Source organism: Teleopsis dalmanni, chromosome 2 (genome assembly GCF_002237135.1).
Source record: "Teleopsis dalmanni isolate 2A chromosome 2, ASM223713v2, whole genome shotgun sequence".
Taxonomy (NCBI): domain Eukaryota; kingdom Metazoa; phylum Arthropoda; class Insecta; order Diptera; family Diopsidae; genus Teleopsis; species Teleopsis dalmanni.
The window spans coordinates 52,169,008-52,191,540 of NC_051847.1; the positions used below are offsets into that span (position 1 = coordinate 52,169,008).

General features: G+C 27.9%; 1 long non-coding RNA gene across 2 annotated transcripts; it reads right to left on the bottom strand.

Annotated features, from left to right (window-relative positions):
- Nucleotides 1-6,906: 6,906 nt before the first annotated feature.
- On the bottom strand, nt 6,907-7,993 carry LOC119678294. Of its 2 annotated transcripts, none has more exons than XR_005252333.1 (5): nt 7,792-7,993; nt 7,581-7,692; nt 7,218-7,481; nt 7,082-7,153; nt 6,907-7,018 (listed from the first exon to the last, which is right to left on the bottom strand). It is a non-coding gene; the product is annotated as an uncharacterized LOC119678294 (long non-coding RNA). The 2 variants fall into 2 exon arrangements; XR_005252332.1 differs by having other exon boundaries at nt 7,218-7,484.
- Between the last annotated feature and the right edge of the window lie 14,540 nt (nt 7,994-22,533).

The window sequence follows — 22,533 nt, forward strand, 5'->3', positions numbered from 1 at the left end:
ACAAACCCATGGCACTCTACATAACATGGCCCTAACCGAAATTTTGACACATATCCAAACTTAAATCTTTTATTACGGGTGCATATTATTATAATTTCCTAAAGAGGTTTTTCGAATAGTAATGAATTACAACAACAAAAATTCATTTTATATTATTTTAATTGAATTTTTGGCTGACCATACAGGTATTTCTAGTATTGCCAAATTCCCATCATCAGTGGTCTTGGAAATAATTCTTGTATTTAATTATTCGTAAATAATTTTTTGAGACTACAAGTACCAGAAATCGAACTCGGGTCCTGACCACTGATGATGGATATTGGTCAATACTCGATTATTGTTTCTTCTTCGTCACGATAACTTCATGACGATTTATGAAATATAAATTATTCATGGAAAGTATTTACTAATTGTTTACGCACATTTGTTTATAGTATGTTAGTAATACATTTTCATATTAAATCTCAAATCAATGAACAAAATTTAGTTTCGGTTATTTTACTTCTTTTTTTTCGTAATAAAAGTATCACATTTTTATTTTTCGCCGAACTGATGCACTTAGGAATAAAATGCCATAGAGAGCACGTTTAGCAATCGACATACCTTATCGTTGTTTAATAATGATATCATGTGCAAAATATGTGCACGTTGCACCTTTGTCTCCAATATGTGATGATGGCTGCACATTAAAATTCCTGAAGGCAAAGATAGACATTTTTAATTAAATAATAAAAAAAGTCAATTTACAATAAAAAAAATTTTAACTAAAACTTTTATAATAAATTTAAACTCAATATAAAAATCCATTCAAAGATATTACAGATCCTTTGGTAAAATGATGATTAACTTTTAATTATAAGAGTTTGGGTCTTAATTATAAATGATAGACACAAGTAATATTAGATAAAATTTCTAACATATAATGCAATAAAAAACTATTAATAAAAAAAGGTGTAAGAGTCAGATAATTAAACACGACCTTCATACTATTATTAGCCTCGGTCAAAATACTCACTAGAGTAAGAAAGTTTAGCGATGATTAAATATGTTAACTCATTACAAAGTTTATTAGTTCCTTCTTGTAGGGAAGGAAGTCAGTGATCAAAAAATAATAACCGTGAAGTGCATTACACAATTTCAACAAAGATAAGACTTTGATCTCGTAAAATATACCATGGTATCATACTCGTACCGTTCACTGCTGTTGAGTATTTATACTTATTACAGACAACTCAATAATAAAACACAGATATGGCATTAAATCTAATTTTATTTTCAATATAATTAGAATAGAATTTTTTAAGAATAATAATAACTCTTTATAAAGTATTTAATGAGCTATTATTATTGGCATTATACATTTATATATAATTCGCTCTCAAGTTCGGATATATTTGGAAACAAGAGTTTTAAATAAGTCTGGATTCAGTAGAATTTATATTCTGAGTATACAAGTATAACAGAGCTAAGTAAAATTAGATTAAGTAAAATTAAATTAAGTAAAATTAAATTTAGTAAAATTGTAATCTGAGCATACTAGTATAACAGAGCTAGGTAAAATTAAATAAAATTAAATTAAGTAAAATTAAATTAAGTAAATTAGATTAAGAAAAATTAGAAGTAACTAGCTGTATTGTGCGTGGGTTGCTACGTTTCAGAGAAAACAGACGACTTCATATAAAACGACAATATAGTTTCAGACATCGAATGAGAGGGTTTATATCGTAGGCTAATAGTAGGAATGCTTGGTATCATAATAGCACCTCCTTACTAAACTTCATTTAGAATTGTCGTTTTAACAAAAAATGGCATTAATCTATTGATAGTTTATATAGTTTCGTTACAAAGTTTGTTAAAATTTGTGCAAAGGAAACCCTGATATATTTAACGAATTTAAAAATTCAATTGAATAGTTTACAATATCATGATATATGAAAATGTAATGTGATTTTTAATTAACTTACCCGCTTCTGATTTGACATCTCTTTATATGAGAGCTTTTAATGTAAGAATTTTAATTATGTACCAACTGAAGCATTGTATAAAGTCGTTCGAATGTGTCAAATTCGATAAAAATTAATTTTTAACATTTTGTTGTATGATGAGAGATCTAAAGATATCTAAAGAGATCTAAAGATTGATCCTAAATTAAAATTATTAAAGGTTATGTTGCACTTCTTTATGATAATTACGGAGTATAAATTTCATCTAAGTCAATTTAGCAGTTTAGGAAAAGATTGAATTTGAAGAGTTATTTGTATGGCGATAACCCTTAATCTTGATCTAAAATCAAAGACTATTGTAAGATTTTATTATAAACCAATATATCTTATAGCTAGTAGTATACGATATACTGAAGTATTAAAACGTTTATCAATTGCATAATATCCTTTATAGTAACAATACAAGTAACAATTCAGCAGTTTAGGAAAAGATTGAATTTGAGGAGTTATTTGTATGGCGATAACCCTTAATCTTGATCTGAAATCTTGAATCAAAGGCTATTGTAAGATTTTATTATAAACCAATATATCTTATAGCTAGTAGTATACAATATACTGAAGTATTAAAACGTTTATCAATTGCATAATATCCTTTATAGTAACAATACTATGTTCTAAAGCAGGCCTAAATCCTTATTCTAAAACTATATTGTTGAGATGACATAGCGCACATTTTAAGAAACCCGAATAAATACATTTGTAATGTTTCATGTAATTATTCAAATATTTAGAAACACATTTAATATATTTACACTCTAATATATCTAATTATTAAGATTTAAGACAGAAGTCACAAGATTTTTAAGAATACTTTAAGACATGTTGGCCACACCTTTGACAATGCGAAATGAAATTTAATTCAATAATTTTTCATTCGCTTTTTCTTGACACCCACGGAACTCACAGTATTAACCAATGATAGTGTACAAACAATATTTGTCAGAAATATATACTGTGTTGAGATACATTTTTGGCAAGTGCACTACTGTTCTTCTTGCTCACTCTAAACACTTTTCGAGAACCAAAAAGATACTGACATGTGTCTCAATGCATAAGAATTTCATTAGTCGCAAAACAATTAAATTATTTAAGAAACTAATTTTAACTTTGATTTAAAAATAAATTTAAACAAATATATATAATCGAATGTATGTAAATGAATTGTCAACATGTTGTTGTCAATGTTACAATACTATATACATACTTAATCAAAAATTTCATTAAGAAAAAAATGAAACTATTTTTTATCCTTTCAGAAATGCAATAATCTCCGACGTTTTGATACTCTAATAATGGGAATAAAAACTTACTTGATTAATTGTTTTGCGAAATTTTATATTATGTATACTATTTTGGAGTACTTATAACACACACACATATATATATATATATATATATATATATATACTTAAAATTGTATAAATTTTATACGAATAAATCAACGCTTTTTTAAACTCAAACATTTTCTATGAAAATAAATTTTACTCATTTTTTGCTTGCAATTCATTAATTGCAAGTCCTGTCATAAGGATTACCTCAGTTTTAATAGCTTTTTCCTGCTTGAAAATTTACAAAAAAAAAAGTTTATATATTTTATATATATATATATATTTATATATATATATATATATATTTATATATATATATAAATATATTTATATATATATTTATATATATATGTTTATATATATATTTATATATTTGACTTGCATGGTATTGAGTTTTTATCTTTCGAAACTAATTAAAATAATAATATTTCGTATTTAAGTTTTTGCATTTTCCTTCGTCTATTGTTTATTATTATTGTCTATTATTTTTATTATTATTATTATAGTATAACTAATAATGAAATGAATACATTTAATTTCTTCTGCTTTATCCAAACTTCTTTATTGCCATTGCAACTTGCGTCAAAAAATCTCTTCTATTTTTGACTGTTCTGCGCCAATCTTATTTCATATATTATTTTTTCTTAGCTTTTTGTATTGTCAAAAACTTTCTTTTCAAACGTTACCTTTGGATATCATGGGATTAGCCAGAAGCCTGGGTTGGCCATATGTGAAAGCAAAAAAAAGGTCTTTCAAATAAAACAACTATCATTTACTAAATCACTTACTAAAAAAAAACAAAAATCAAATCGGGACACTAGTTTCAATTTCTGCATACAGCTACCGAATATCTATTTCTATACTAAGGCTCTTTTGTCATCAAAGTATCACAACTCGACGAAAAGGCATTACCACATTGACCCTCTTTTCAAAATATATATTGGGTAATGTATTCTTTTAGATAACATATTCAAAATTCCTGGCCCATTCCTTAGTTACAACCATGTTTAAGGTCTAACAGGTACTCTTACTAAAGGTTTGCTTCCATGACAAGTTTAAGTGTTCTCAACTTCGACCTTCTTGATGTGGTTGCTAAATATTTATTTCCGAAACTTTTTTTTGATATCCCAATCTTATAACAAGATTTTATATCTAAAGACATACCCCCTAGTAGGAGTACTCATCTAAACTGATAAATGCCATATAAACCTCATAAACGTATAAATTTATCTACTTTGTACATGAAGTGTCAAATTTTGTATGAAGAATAGTTTACACAAATTGATAAATTTACACAAAAATTTTACTGAATAAATTTATATCGTATAGAAATGATGATTTATTATGAGCAACTACAAGAACTAGAGAAAGAACTAGGCTGTACTTTAACTGCAGTACTATTGGAAAACAAGAAACACTATCACCATGTGCTGAGTTGTTTAAATAATCAATATCGCCATCGATAAATGCGGATAACGCTTGTTGATCCATTTAATTTGATATTAATATTTTTTACTATATACAGTCTTTATCTATTGACACTACCTCACATAACACATAAATTGATGAACTCGATCAACTGATAGAAGGTGACACAAGTATAGAAGTATATAGGACACTTGAAGTATATGGATGTCAGATGAAAGAGCAGCAGCCTGAATCTTCGAAAGTAAAGATAGCACTGCGAGAAGAAAAAGGTAGACAGAGAAAAAGATGGAGTGACAGTGTTCGACAAGATCTGACAGATATAAATATCACCAGCTGGAAGAGAAAAGCCAAAAATAAAGAATAATGGAGGAATGTCGTAAAACAAGCTTAGGTCCTACATGACTTGTATAGCTATGGATGATGATGAGCTATTGACAAGAGAGTAGTGTTGAAATCTGCACTTATTTCGCAAGAGATTATATTATACATTGTATATTTCTCAGATTATGTTATTGGCTTTATTACAATTATTTCGAAAGTTATATGAAGTTAACTTTTACCTAACGATTATATTGTTTCTTAAATTCCTATGGTTTTACAATTTTTATGGAACTTTTTTTGGGAAATTTTAATTTAGAATTATGTTTTCATTATTGGTGGATGGTTCTTTGATATTTTTTCCAATAGTTTTTTTTTTTGCTTTATTTTTACGATTTTTACTGCTTAAATGCATTGTTGTCTAAAATAGATTAAAAATGCTTCCCGTGAAAACAAAAACTTTATTAAGATATGCAATGATTTGTGCAATGAAAAAATCCTATAAAAATAAGTAAATGGAATATAAGAAAAAAAAATAGATGAACATTTTTTGTATGTGCTAATTTTAATGTTTTCAGAGTTCTATGTCTGCTGTTCCGCAACACATACGAAAGAAGATCGAATCTAATGGGTTGCTTGATTCTGTTATGTCTCTGAATTTTTTCTTTGCCCGGCAGCCTTTTCTGTCAATTCAGCTCTGTTAACCAAATGACACTTCATTTACAAACTCAAACTGCAAATAGACGAAAAAATTATTTTAATTTTAATTTCCTTTTTTTCAGTCTCAAATTAAAATTAAGTTTCTGTTTTGTGCTATTTTGGCAAATCAGAATTTAATATATGGTATATATAAGTTGTATATTTAAGACACTTTTACTAAAACATACTTCCACTTTAATAATTAAGATACTAAATACTGTCGACCTGAAGCAATGGAAACTTCAAGGGACATTCGTGTCTGAATGTGTCTGAGATAAATAAATTTTAAGAATTAAAATAGAACTAAAATTTTTAAAAAATTTGTCAATATAAATTTAATCTCTTCTAATAAATTGCTATAAGATATTAATTTAAAAATTTAGTGTGGTTTATTTGAAAATTTATATTTTTTAGTTGTCTAATTACTTTAAACTTACATATACTATAATAAGAAATAACACTTAAAAAATATTATAAAAATAAAAAGAAATACAAAGGACTCTTTAAAAAAGTAAAGCAGATAAAAATAATAACTTTCAAATAATTTACTATAGTAATTAAGTTATATATTCAAAATGTCACACTGCATATAAATCTCCTAATCAAATGTAATTCATATCATATCAATTGAATTCATTAAATTTAAATGTTAACTTAATATACTAAGTAAACCCTTTCACTTTACTCACGCATGCAGACAATGTTTATTTTTTTTTTGTCAGTAGCTGGAACGACTCAGTGTGATACTTCAACCCAGTAAACCACAACTTGGGAATAAAATTGTTAAAATGGCATTCCAGTAATTAATGGATGAAAAAATAAGTAAATTAGTATTTGGGTTTCAAAAAATATCTTCAAACTTATGAGAAAATGCCAGAAGAATTTTGATCAGCAAGAAGCTGAACTATTTTCTGATGCCTACTTACAACTTAATACAGAAACTATAAACTCCTGATAGAAATATCAACAAAATATTAAAAATGAAAAGGAAATCGAATTGTATAACAGATCTTGTTGATCTGATTGCAATGGTTTTGCCAATATGTATTAAAAACAATATATTATTTACATATTATTAAAAATAAAATATAAAATTAAAGTTTAACTTAATCAGAATATTTTATTTAATTTTTAAATGTTTGTATAAAAAGGTTATTGAAAGATTTTGTACTAAAATATATTTGTTGGTCCTCATCTATAGTGTGTGGCTGTACACGGTGGGTTGTATCACAATTACTTTTCCTAAAAATAAGAAAATAATAAATTACTATTCCTTAAACCAATTTATTTACTAGATTGACTTACCAATTGAGAATTCATTATTAATCGTATTAATTCCTGATTCTATATGGATTTGTATCTTAGATGATCACAAATCTTAAATAGAAATCAAAAATAAATCGAATATCCGACAATATCTATAAACTGGTTTCGAACTTACAAAAAAAATTTTTGTGCCAAGCTCCAATATAGATTAAGATGACTTTAAGCTTAAAATAATTCCGTATCCCTTGAAGATAGATATCCCGAGATGGAATTTGATTTCAAAAATGATACTTCCACTTACAGTATACCAATATTGAACAGTTGAAGGTGTATACAGAGTGAAGACACTAATAGGTCTACAGTCGGCTTCATGTTGTTTACGCCAATCACGCCAATCATCTTGTGTGTTAGTAAGTATATGGGTATTCGGGACTCTTAGCTTCTTTTGAAAATATGAGTGGTAAAAGTTTTTTAAAACAATATTACACAAACATCTACGTTATTAAGTATTAAATTAAGACTGAGCTAATGAACTTACCATTAGGGAATCGAATCAATTTATTTCTATCAAGCACGACACTATTTTTTAGATACAAATCTGATATTGTACTCTAATCAATGCGACGAGTAGAGTTAAAAAACGATTTGAACTATTGAAAAAAAAGGACAGGAAGAAATTAGAAGTATTAATTTAAGTTCACAAAGTTTAATTTAATTAAATTACTGTAGTACAAAAAATATTTACTTACAATTGGTGATACGATTTTGTGATAACCCACATAAATGAGTAATAATACTATTAAGCACAAACATATAAAAACAAGATATACTCTATTTGGACACTGTTCAATAAAGTCCCTAGCGGCCATCTTCCATATCGCTTCCGGCATTTTTAAAAAACGAATGAATTTTGAATATAGAATAAAAATTGACTGTTTTTCTTACAGAAAAAAAAATTGTTTTTTGATTTTTTTTCAAATGGTAATAATTATTTTTAAATAAAAATCTACTATCCTAGGTAAATTGATCAAAAAAAAAGTAAATTTGTTTCATTTATTTCAAAACAAATTTTATAAAAATTAAATTAAAATAATATAGGATTTTATGAATAGCATTATTCAACGAGTGCTTTTAATTAATTAGTGGCTTTACTGAGAGTAACTGATGTACTGAAGTGTCAATTCGAACTAAGTGTGTCGGTTTCCAAATAATGAAGACTGACAACTATACGTGTCTATTTACTTATCTACAAATCGAGATATAAGCTTAGTCGCTCTTGTTTTTGGGGTTTATAATAACAGCTAATGATCAAATGTATAACTTCTGGGCATCTGCTTATGTTTTCATTATTTAGTTTAGTTCCATATCAAGTTATAATATATATATAAAACTAATATTGTCTTTTTATACTATATGTGTCCATTCATTTTCCGGTTTTAATGTAAATAAATCTTATTTTTTTTGTTGGTTTTTTGTTAGTTTTTGTTAAAATATTTTTAAATATTTTGTTAAACATTAAATATTTTTATTTTATGTATTAGCGATATGTCTTTCTATATAACAACCCAAATCTCTCAGGGTTGATAGTTTAATTAAAGCTCTTAATGATATCAGAGATGTCCACTAATCTATCAAATTACGCTATAATTTCAATCATAGACTATTGTAGAATTTGATGTATTTTTTGATATATATATTTAAAATTTTATATAAGATTGATATTATTTCTTCGTATATTAAAATAATGCTCAATAAACTCAAACTTTCACCAAGGTATGTTATCCCAGAATTGTTCATTCTTGAAGGCCTATCTATCTATTCTCCAACTTTTTAATATTTATAAAGCATTGTCCATATTACGCATTGCTTATCAATGGAACAATGCCTAGTAAATACTGAAGATTTAATATAAATTCTGAATGTTGTATTTGTCTCTAATGTTAGTCACTGCATAAGATCCTAATTTTGGCATTTAATAAGAAGATATGCACATTAGATGGAAATCGAATGTTGAGTTTGGCCTATGAGTAAGATAGATTAGTGTGTAATACTGAAGGATCTAGGATTTATTAGAGCCTTTTTAAGAAAAATGTTTGAGAAACAGAAAAGAAAAATAAAAATATGTTTTCCATTATTGATGAAATAGGTACTAATGAAAACATTTTCATAGTTTTGCATTGCGAAATTCTCAAATATCTTGAAATATATATACACTTTAATATACCATATAAATAAGTATATGCATATATAAATATGTATTGTTCGTTCATAATAAATGCATTGGCAAATTGAAAAATGTGCAGTAAAAATGGCGCATTGGACTTAAAATAAATTTTTCTTTTATCGTATATAATTCAATTAAAGAGATAAAATATCTTACGAATTCAAACAATTGTCTCGTTCTTCGGTTCTTTGCTTAACTTAATTATTTTCAATTATTTTCGAGGGATACAATTTAGTGTTAATATATTTATTTAAATTTGTGTGCTAAATTTTGTATGCCTTGATATGCTACTTTGCTAAGTCGCCTGAAGTGATTTGAATAATGTTCTTCTCCGACATTCCTTCAAACGATTGCGCATTTGCCTTTGCCTAAAAATAAATTCTTCTTACTTGAAATGATTTTATTTCGAATTACAAGTATTCAACATTTAATTTATAATTAACAATGCAAAATACAGAAATTCATACTGACTAATCCGATCTGTTCCTGAGTTCAAATAAAGAGATCTTTGCTATAAAATATTTGAAATACATTTAAAAAAAATTTATTTGTACAAAATCTGTATCTGCATAGAGTGTATCACTTTTCTATAAATTAAAAATAAATTGCAAGTCCCCAAATGATTTCAAAGTTCCAAGTAAATTTCAAAATAAATAGATGTCGAAATTATTTTAAACATTAAATAATTAATATATTATTATTTTAAATATAGATGAGTTGGTAATTGTCTGTAAAGATTTCATAATACAATACACCAATGTATAATCCAATGTACATCAATTGATTTTTATAAACATCTTATTTTTCTTAGATATTTTAAAACTTAATAATGTTCTAATAAAATTAAACAAAATTAATTTAAAATCGTAGATGCTTAATACCATTGAGGAATTTAATAACAATTGCTTATAAATGTAATTTATTCGTGATAAGAAGGTTTCTATTTGAATATCTTATTTTGAAACAGCATCATATCCTAACCATAGCTTTATCACTCATATACGACAAGTAAACTGATATATTACATTCGGATATGTTCAACTAAAGAACATATTTCGGAAACAGAATGAACCCCACGTTAAGTTACTCGATCTACTCATCTGCCCTAAGCAACTTATACGCTTTATATTTGTTGATATTTTAGTACTGTATTGTTATATTACCTAATTGTGTTATCTTATAAAATTCGAACGGTTTAAGACCATTTAGATCCCTTAAATAAGACTTAAAATGCTATATTGAAAAACAGTTCTGCAACCGGTTATCAGCAATGATAACTACAATAACATTTAATATTTAAGTGTAAAGACTTGATAAATACTTGTGATAGACCAGTAAGCTTTTCATAACTTTTTCTCATTAGACCTCCTTAATAGGTCGCTGACTATTTTAATATAACCTCATAATTTATTGTCTATTCTCCTTTCCTATCACAGACATAGTACTCTATGGAGTGTCTATGGAGTATATTAGAGAGATCTCTTCTCTGATGCTGACGAAGATTTTAACAATACTTGTGGTGACCCAGTAAACATATCATAACTTTTTCTCCATACAACTTCTTAATAGGTCGCTGTCTATTTTAATAATAATTTCACAGTATTTGTTATCTATTCTACTTCCTTATCACAGATAAAGTACTCTATGGAGTCTCTCTGGAGTATATTAGAGAGATCTCTTATCTGACGCTGACGAAGATTTTCACAATACTTGCGGTAGCCCTGTAAGCTTCTCACAACTTTTTCTCCTTAAAGCTCCTTAATATTCCTCATAATTTCTACTTCCTTATCACAGATATAGTACTCTATAGAGTCCGCTATATCAGAAAGATCTCTTCTCTGACATTGACAAAGAGTTCCAGAATCGCATTTTCGAAGCTAGCTTTTATTCAACTGTCTAAAATATGGAGCTACAATCAAATTTATTTAAAAACAAAGCTTCGCGTGTTTAATTCAAATATCAAATCAGACTTTTCTACGCTTGCGTAACATAAAAAAGCTTAAAGAAAATGCAACTTCTTTGTCAAGAAGTGTCTTCATCGAGTTCTTAAAATTCGATGAACCAACCCCAACTTACAACTTCGAAAACAAAACGCGAATAGTCCTAGATAGGAAACACACTTCGACGACCCGCAAATAATGCCTTGCACTGCGAACTCATCATCAGTGATTGTTTTTAGATCTTCCGATTTAAGGATCCAAAATGATTTGTTTTCATGTCTTAAAAATTTTAAATGTGAACACTAAATACCGTCACTTTCAATTTCTTTGAGTACGATAAGAGTATTCCGTTTTATGCAAAGTTTTCCTTTAAATTCATGTATTAATTTATCTCATTGTTATATCTTGACTTATTTTAATAAAAATAATAATAATAATAACAATAATAATAATATTTTCATAAATGTTTCGGTTCCTTTTATGCTTTCAAGTGATATCCTTACACTTTATCGCTTCGCCATCGCCATCGTCGTTAGAGGTGTTTGTGCTCAGGTTTAGTTGGAGTATCAAAGTAAACATCTTCAGTAACATATGACATCCGCAGTCGCTGATTGCTCATTCGTGTCCTGAATTTATTTGCCATTTTCCGTTTCCGTTTTTGCTTTTTATGTTAGTCTTATTATTATTATTTTTTTTTTGTTTTTTGTTGCTTTTTTTGTGCAGTGTACACTTTATTACACATCAAATCAATTATTCATCATCATCGATTAACTTGTCTCTCATTTGATTTTGTTCGTTTGTTTTCATTCGTTTCATTGTTGCGCCTGAATTGTTTGCATTGTTTCATTTTACTTAGGCAAGTTTATTTTATTACACATTGAGCAGCAGTTCCAGGATTAAGGACTCTTACGAAAACAATAGCAGTAGCAATTTATTGAATCACAAAGTGTAACGAATTTTTATAACGTTTATGTATGTACATTGATTGTAGAATGTTCTTACGTTTCTTTCTTTTTTTTCTTTCATATTATTTTTTATTTCATTTGCTTTAAGCGCCGCCTTGAAGTGTGCGCAACAGTCGCTCACTTGCTAAAATTTCATTCCAGCCATTATCCTTAAAAATTTATGGAAATTGCTTTTGTTGCAGTTCTTTTTATTGCAATTTATTTTATTTTTTTTTTTTTGGTTTTTTTGGATTTTTTTGAATTTTTTGCTATATTGTTTCCTTTAGTTACCAGTTACTGAGTGTATATATAGGAATGTACGAGTGTATTCAATGCAAAACTAACTTCTCACTTGAATCGCAAAAATTATGTGTTGTACATCTTCCTTACCCAAAGGATATTTCAATTTCAGCAAATGAATTAATAAAGATTTTGAATTTGATTTTATTTCAGCATTTCGTTGCGAACATAAGTTTAAGGATAATCTTACTGTGTTGCATACTAAATGTGAAGGCGAAAGTGTGTTACTAGGAGATTTCTGTTCATCTAAAATATATTTTATGCAAAGCTAATTTTAAAAATTATGTGAAAATATTTCCAAAATAAAATAGTAAATGGATGAATTCGTTGTAATTTAACGCTTACATTGTTTAAAACTGGAAATATTGATTTTATTAGATAAAAGTTGCAGCAGATTTTAAAAAATAGAATAAGAAAGCCAATCAGTTTCGAAGATCCTTTGAATAGTTTTAAGACCAAATTATAAGAATGTGCACCTAAGATTTGTTAGCTCCCTACTATGAATGTGCACGTATCTAGGTATACCTCAATAAAATTAAAAATTTTATTTCCTAAAAAAAAGAAGTAAATAGATTTTAAATAGTTTAAAACCAAAAAAAAAAAGTTATGTATAGAGTAGCTATAAAAGAGAGTATTAATATACAGAATAAAATCAGAAAAGTAATCTATTGAATCTATTTGAACTTTTCCCTTTCCCTACATATGGGTCATTCGTTTGCAAATCGAACACCTTTTAGACCTCATCAACTTCGATTTGGGTGAATTTTTTTTTTATGAGCTCCTTTCATAAAATAAGAAAATCATTATCTTGGGTAAAAATTTTGTAATTTTTTTCCATGAGGTTTTGAGAGTTGACATTGTAGAAACATTTTCAAATGGTCATATCTCTAGCTATATAAATGACAGAAAGTTGAAATATTTGGCGTTTTAAAGATAATTGATTGAACTTTTAGTGAATCGTTTAAACAATTAAGATTGTTTATATTTAAGTACTAATATTAACCGTTAAATTAAAAAAAAAAATTTTTTTTTCTTAATGTATTCCCAGAATTTTCATTTTTTTATTTAGAAATTAAAAAAATTAGAAATAAAAAAATTTCAGGAAGGCAATATTTTTTGAAATTTTTAAAAGATTTTTTTTCTTTTGCAAAACACATCAAGCACAAGCGTACTATATTTTCATTGAATGAATTTTCAAAAAAAATACTAAAAATATTCATATATAATATTTTTGATTTCGATTAGTAATAAAATTCTACATAAAACCTAAAAATTTCAGGACGATATTGTACTTTTAAAAAATTAATTTATCCTTCACATCACACAAACACATACACACGGTTTTTCAGTAAAAAAAAAGAGGAATATGTCACATAAATTTTGCTTTTTTAGTTTGGAATCAGATTAATCAATAAATTCTACTAAAAAAATAAATATTTCCGGTGAGGCATTGCTTTTAAAAGTAATTTAAAAAAAATTAATTTACACGTCACTCATACGCACCACAACATCTGAATTGAAATTACTATTAAATTTTACATAAAAATGCAACTTTTTAGGACGTTATTATTTTCATCATTTATATAGCCTGAGATAAGACTTTCATCGAAATAGTAATCTCGTGTTTTATCGAAACACAGTCGTAGATTCTTAACCTACGATATTTTTCATCTACACGAGTATGGTTCCTTTAAATCCTCCAACTCCGCCTTCCAAAATCAATTTATAGCTTAAAGTATACAAAACCTTCACAAACGATTTCAAAGCTTGAATTGACTGCAAGCAAGTTTACGTACGTTATGTTAAATGTTTGGCAAGAGTGAAAGGACATTGTCTATTTTGAGCTGCTTCAGCCTGACACAACAATTAATTCGATTCTCTATTGGTCAGAACTCGTTCGCAAGTCGCTTCTTTGTACAATCCAGGAAAAGCGAACAGAATTTGTCAATACAAAAGAAGTTGTATTCCATCATGATAATGCCAGGCAGCACACTTATTTGATCATTCGGAATAAATTGACGGAACTTGCTTTTGAAGCATTCACGAGGTAACCCGAACCTTGCACTGTCTGACCACAACTTTTATCTAAATTTTGAAAGATCGTACAGTATGAATTGCTGTCTCACCCACCATATTCTACAGATTTGGCTCCCAGTGACCATTGGCTGTTTTCAAACATGGCTCCAGGGAAAGAGATTTGCATAAAATGATGAAGTGAATTGGAAAACTGAGGTATATTTTGGAAGGCTTTATAAATCGTATTATTTATCCAAATTTTGAAAGATCGTTGGACTCGGTGTGTTGAGCTAAAAGGGGACTAAAGCATAAAATATAATTTTTAAAAAAAAAGTGTTTTTATTACTTAGGTCGGGTATATCCAATCCACCTAGAAATTGAATAGAATTTATTTTGTATAAAAAAAATTTTTGTTCAAAAATGAGATTAAAAAAAGTGATGATTTATACTTCAAATTCTACTTTAGTATCAACAGATAGCTCAGATCGTATTGTAAGTTCCATTAAATTTAAAAAAATACACAGCACAACAAAGGAATCCTTTTTTATCCTGTTGAACTTTAACTGTAAAGAACTGAAAGCTTTGCGTCTCAATTACAAAATGAAATTTTCACGTACTCAACTGCAACCGACGCAGGTATCACATAACTTCCAAAAGATTAAAATTGAATCATGGAAACTTTTCCGGCTGGCACATGAAATTATTCATTCAACAATTCAGTTCACCTTTGATTTATTAAATTTGCTCACCGTCTTCTTAACTTTTCAAATTTAACATTAAATCGTTTGAATAATTTTTGCGTATGTCCTTACGAAACCAATGCCGGGATAGAAATATGAAAAGTTGAAGTGAAATAAATTTTATTAAAAGTTTTGTGTAAAAAAAATGAACTTCTGAAATTTTTGCTGTCATATCAGTTTTTAATATATAAATTAAAGCAACAATGCGAAATTTGTAAGAACTGAGTCAACTTTATTAAGGATAAAAAGTTTTGAAGTGCATTTTTTTTGTGAGCTTCACATATTTTCACACATTCTTAAACTTTTTATTATTAAACCGAATAATTTCCTTACTGTCTATGCTTATATGAAATACACGAACTTCCAAACTTACAAAGAGTTTCAATGTTCTACAAAGGACTAATTGTCCTTACAGGAAGTAAGAAATACAACAGAAAATTATATGAGAAATGTTTATAAAATATGTTCGTAAAATAAAAACATAGTAGACGTTATTAAAAGTTAAAATAAATTTGCTGTTTTATTTAATCCTAAACGATATTAGTATTTAATCCACAGCTCTTTATAGTCAATAAGAAGTTGTAGTAGTCAGACTACAATGAAAATCCACAAAAATTATTTTAAAAACGTTATTCAGTAAAAAGATATTATTTTTTAATATTGATAGCGGAATTTTCCTACTTAGGACACATATGCAAAGCCGATTTCATTACATACAATAGAAAAGAGTCATCAAAATAATCTCTAGAATTTCAAATATTTTCTATTAAGAAATAGAAAAGAAATAATAGCGGTTCTACATATTACATCAGAGTATCGCACTGCCTCGACGGACACAGTTTTTGTAATAGCAGATGTAACTCCAATTAATATATAAGCAAAAGAGCACTAAAGAGTATAGCACAGGAAAATAAACGACTCTTATATTCAATAAAAGGCAAGAAAAGATCAAAAGCAAACCAGCGAAATGTGGTAAGAAAGATGAAACAATAGTACCTAACAAAGATGGAAAAATAGACTGATACCTAATATAATCATCCGGTTCAAAAGAAAATCAGGAGACACAAATAATTTTCTCACTCAAATGCTTACCCAACATGAAAATTTTTCCATGCAGCTGTTCCGGATGGGAATTCCGATCTATACGACTGCATTTATGGTTACGGAGACTGTGACGCCGCAGAGCGTACCTTCTATTACAGACATTTAGAGGAGAGATATTAGCTCAAATTGGATGACAGTAAACCCAAAGAACTAGCGAACGATAGAATCGTATGTGATTCAAGTCTTCAAAGTGTAGAAATTAGATTAAAGAGTAGAAATTAAATTAAATAGTGCAGACACCAAGAAAGTGCAGTGAAAAAGTGAAGGTCTTAAAACAGATACAACACCAAAAGAGCATGGTTTGCAACGCCAATGTAAAAAATAGCCTCCCCGAAGTAATACGAAAGCGGTTCCGGGGGGAATAATCTCTCCAAATAGGGGTGTTGTTATCCGTATACTACTTATTATTATGTTAGGGAGTCGCTTGCATCAATTCGTCCACCACGGTCGATTTGACAGTGCATAAAGTATTCCACCTATGACCAAAAAAGCTCATTATTATTATTAAATAATAGGCTATGAATACACTCCGATCTAACTAAAACAATTCTAGACTATTTACAAATCTCGAAATTGCTGTGAGTTTAATTTTACTTATATAATTTGGGACTAAAATCCCGCTTCCAAGGTAGACATGTATACTTGCCGCCGCTGAGTAGTTGCATAAAATATATTCTGATGTTTCTTTCTTCTCATGAAATTGTTGACAGGAATCACTTTCTACCGCATCTATATTTTTCATATGAATATTGGGTCTACAATATCCTGTAAGAAGTTCAGTGTAGAGTTTAATATTGTTTCTCTGCTAAGGTTAAGGATAGGGTCGACTTGGATGTGTTCAGAATCAATGAATCTTCTTGACTGCCGTATACCTCTCCAGTGTTCAAGTAGATTTTGTAGATTTTCTCCTGTTCACATAACAAATTATTTCTGAAGCTATTTGCTACCTCACAGAAGAGCTCTGGCTATGGGGTACATACACATTTCTCTGCTAGGAAGTCTGCTATTTCGAGAAACTCAAAAATTGGAATTGCCAAAATGAAACTTATCCATACTTGAACTAACTGGACTTGATGTACGAGACTGTAGGCTGCATCTGCACGATGTAGAGGCGCCTGGGAAGACATGCTACGTCAGACCGAAATTTGGTAACGGGTTGTTATGACCAAATGAGTAAGTAAGTACTTATCAGGGAAGATTACATATTTTTGAGTCTACCTACCCTAAGATTGTTTTAACACCTTAATACTAAACCAAATTGATTAATTACCAATTAAGACGGTCCTGATTTAATTTTTATTTTTAAAATAACTAGCATTCTATCTATGACAAACACAATAATTGATAATTTGCTATAAAAATGTTAAATCATTTTATTATTTATTATTGCATTTATTCAATAGAACAAATTCCATTGTAAAGCAAAATACGTTCAAGCATTCGTTAAACGTTGGTCCTTTATCTTTGGTAATACAAAATGTTCTAGGATACTTTCAAGCGTAACGTTTGGCCTTTATTGCAAGCAATAAATTACTAGCAATTGTTGCTCACTTTTTCATTGATAACAGCAACAATTTTTCTACACTAAAGCCAACAATAAAATATTTGAAATCGTAGCCAGTGTGAATAGTGCAAAATAAAAAAAAGGGTGCATTTGTTACAAAAATGCATCTATAACAGAAACCAAGCGCATAGGCTTGTGGTTTTCAGGTGCGCCTTTACTGAGGTCATTCCGGGTAATGTTACGAATCAGATAGTTTTGCCATTTTTGTTTATATTGTTGTAATGGATGATGTTGGTTGAAAGATGTAAGTTTATAGGTTTTACTCCAGAATTTCAGGATAGCTACAGAATGGAGAGTAGAGAAATGGAATAGAGAAAAATAACTACTTTATCATTAAATTTATATGAAAAATCCTTAATTTAGAAGTTTTTGATATAAACTTACTTTATTCTTCTTACTCTTTATATAAAAACTTTTTTATTAGTTTTGATATTGATGAATGTAATATTTAAGTAACTTAGTAGCACTTCAAAAATTACCTATTTCTTACCACATTTTCTAAGAAACACACTGGAAACATTTGAATAAAATTAGAAATGATTTTTACTTATACAGATTCAAATAACAAAAAAAAGACAATAATTTTAATTAATTTATTGAAATTAATTTTAAAAAAATTCAAGTATTTCTTAAGACCACTCATGATGAGTACTTCGCAATAGTCGAAATAGCGTTGTATGGTCAGTCAAATTTCAATAAATTAACTATAATTTTTGTATTTTCCTTTTCTTTGCTATTCGAATGCGTTTAACTATTAAATATTATAGTTTCTTCATAGAGATGCGTCACTCTTGGCAAGAAAAAATTAACATTATTGTTACTTATATTTTGTATGTTGATTACCATTATTTCATATAAAATTTCGACTTTTGTAAATTAAAAAAAAAAACAAAGCAAGTATTACTACAACTTACACCATCAATTTATGCAATTTAAAGTGCTTAATACGCTTACCACTAATTACTGCCAAGTTTTTAAATACTATTCTTAAGGAATTACTTTGAAACTCTTTTGAAGATAATAAGTAACTTTAAAGCTATTTTCGCACTTTACAAATTTTCAATGCCAACACAAAAGTATCATATTATAATTGCGATACATGAAGTATCTAAAGAGTACTTGCATGACATCCGTGATGTTTGTGTATGCAAGCCATTGAATGCATCTACAGATTTAAATGCAATTTCACGTACGGATTACTGACAAAAGCAAATTACTTTTCTTTTGTTTTCCAAAATAATTGCAATAACTTGACTACTCAAAATTACCAAAATTTTACACAAAAATGATAATTGCCTTAATTTTTTATTAGAGCTCCTATGGAATCACAAACACAATTTTACCTTGAGTTAAATAATTACTTTTAATAGTGCTCAAATAAATATTTTAAATGAAGGGAAATCATCTAGGTTTAACTTTGATTAAATTCTTAAAATTTTAAATAGGTGAACTACAGTAAAACAAAAAACAGAGAATACACTATAAAATATCCTCAGAACAGCTAATCGAAAATTACAGATTTAGAAAAATACAACTTCACATAGTAAACTATAGTTATGGGTCTCTGACTCAGTTTTCATATATACATATCTTTTTATAAGATATGAGTATGGTGGACGTATAGTATATATACACTATAGTCAATATATGTACTATAATATACTATGGTCAAGGTATCTGTCTTAATTTTCATATACATATCTTATTTTAAGATATAAGTATGGCAGACGTTCCAAATATACACCACTTATATGCATTCACATTCGCCACAGAAACGATTTACAAGTGTTTTCGTTTCAAGTACCGGTGCTAATGAATTAGCTTCACAAGAATGCATACATATTCAAAAAGTATTCGGATTTTGTTGTTTGTTAACTACTCCTTAAGTAATAGACCTTTTTCAAAAAATTTTTTTAGTTATGTTGATACACCCTTTCTTGACATATAGTACAAATTTGAGCGCCATCTGTCAATTAGTTTGTTTACAACAGCTGTTAATGTGAGACCACCTAAAGTGCATTTAGCGATTTTTACTATGGAAAATTCTTGCACCACTGCCATCGCTCAGGCACCATATTCGCCAGAACTGGGTCCGTGCGACTTTTTCCTGTTCCCGAAACTCAAATTGCCCCTTTGCGGTAAGCGTTTAATTGTCGATTGAGTAGGTAAAAGAGAATTTGCCGAAGGAACTAAAAGCCATACCTTCACGGGCTTACGAAAAGTGTATGGAAGATTGGGTTAAGCGTTGGCATATGTGTATCGCTTCAATAGAAGCATATTTTGAAGAAGATAAAATAAATTTGGAATAAAATTTAAATTTGTGTGTTTTATTTACAAAATCCGAGTACTTTTTGAGCAGAAGGTATTTTGTTTGTGTTCTTAAATTTTTTTGCATGCATTAAATTAGGATTTTTTTTAGTAGAAAATTATATGCACAGTATACAATAACAGGGAAATCTTTCTAGATTGTGACGTAGTACTCGTGAATGATTCATAAATCATTTACATCATTTTTGTGTCGAGTGACGGTGTTTATGAGTATTATATGATAATAATATAAATCATTATAAATGCTATCAGATGTATGTATGAATTAGGTGGAGTCGAATACACGAAAAAGAGAGTCTCAATGCATACAAATCAAAGACAGCCAATGATTCGAGTAGAATTCAAATGTTCAGTACTTATTGCAGTTCTCTGATAAAGATCAAAAGATTATTTACTGAAACGATTATGAACTTTTATACTACCAATGAAAAAAAGTACATTAAAATTATTAAAATATTTTACTCTTTAAGTAATTTATTTTTTTATTCATATGTTATTTTTATTTTTCAAGAATAAAATAGTCACAGCTTTCTGTCAGTTATTTTTACAACTATTTCATTCGCTGAATTTGGTTAATTTACTTTATTTTGCGGTTTCAAATAAATTTTATTATTAATGAATATTTCAAAATATATTTCAATAATTTTTAAATGTAACGATTTCTGAACGTAATGAGATAAATTTTTTTTTTATTTATTTAATTTTATTTTTTGGTTTTTTATTGATTTGTGGTTTTTTTGCATTTAAAATCAAAATGCAAACAAAATTTAAATTTAAAAAACCATAAACTCTATTTTGTGGACAGTATTTATTTACCAATGCTAACCTATTTATACATTCGTACATAACTATAACATATATATATAAATATAAAATATTTTGCAATATCAAGAGATTCAAAATTCAATTCAATTTACAAAGAGAAAGCAGATTTCATTTTATTGAATTGAATTAAATAATAAAAAATAATTATATAATTAAATAAAATGATTATGCATAAAATTGCTGAGTTCAATTTTAGTAACATTTCACATTACAAATGCGAACAGTTTACATACATGCCTTTCCCTGCCACATACTTTATCCCTTCCACATACTCGTATTTTAGTCCTTTACATATCCATAGATACAAGTTCATATCCATAGAAAGCCTTTACACGTAATCAATTTGCAATATGTTTACGTGTATTAATTATTATTCATATGCAGTATATTCGTTTATGAGTATATGAGTTTCATATCCGGATTAAATGTAATCGTTTCCCAAATTTATTTGAAATACTTTTTACCTTCTCCAGTGAGCAGCATTTCAGTTACGGATGAATGTAGTCCAGTGGAAACCGGAGTAACAGAAGCATTAAGAACACACTGTGAATGTCTCATAAGAATTTCGTTCCTAATTATAAATAAGGACATTGAATCAATTTATTAAATTTTAAAATAACCAATTAGTGCATTTTGCTTACAGTTCAAAATTTTATCAAATAAATTACTACAATTAGCAATTAGGAGCAATGAAGCCTAAATATATGCTATGATTTGTTGAGAAATACTAACAGGAGATTTGTAGTCATTCACATTAAATTTTTAATATGAATTTTAATAGGTCTTCGTTTTACGTCAAATTAACTTAATTATACTAATATAATAATGTATTTGTGCTGCATAGCACAAAAAAGAAACCTAAGGTCTAAGGAAACCTCATATGACTTTTTTTATTTGTAATATGTTATATGCTCTTTTATTAAGTTAATACGAAGAGATTAAGTCCTAATTTCAAAGTCGTATAGTAAAGCGCAGTGTAGACTATCATTTTTGAATGTCATTCAAGTTGCGCTCTCTCTTGCTCAAATTTATTTTAGCGATCGAACTTGAACTCTGATTTACATTATAATATATATATTGAAGATTAATTTAAAAAAAATTTGATTTGTAATTTAAGCATGCACCATCATCATATGTTGGAATAGCTAACCATGGTACCAAAGACATATTCCATACTTTCCTTATGTATTCTGTTATAAGATACCACATAGATGTTTATAATAGTTATAACTTTAGTTTTTCGTACATCAATCTTTAATCCATTTATTATAAAATTAATACGAATATCAATATTCTCCTGCATACCTCTGAAAACTAGGTCAAATCCATATCGTAGTCATATTTTAAAATTCTTTTGAATGGTTTTCTAACTATTAGAAATGTTGTATCATCAACTACTAAAATTTAAAGTATTGGTAGAATTATGCAGTTTTTTCTTCATTAATTTTTTAGTTCTTATTTAACGCTCTAAATTGGAACCAATAAAAGAATAGTTTGATTAGCATA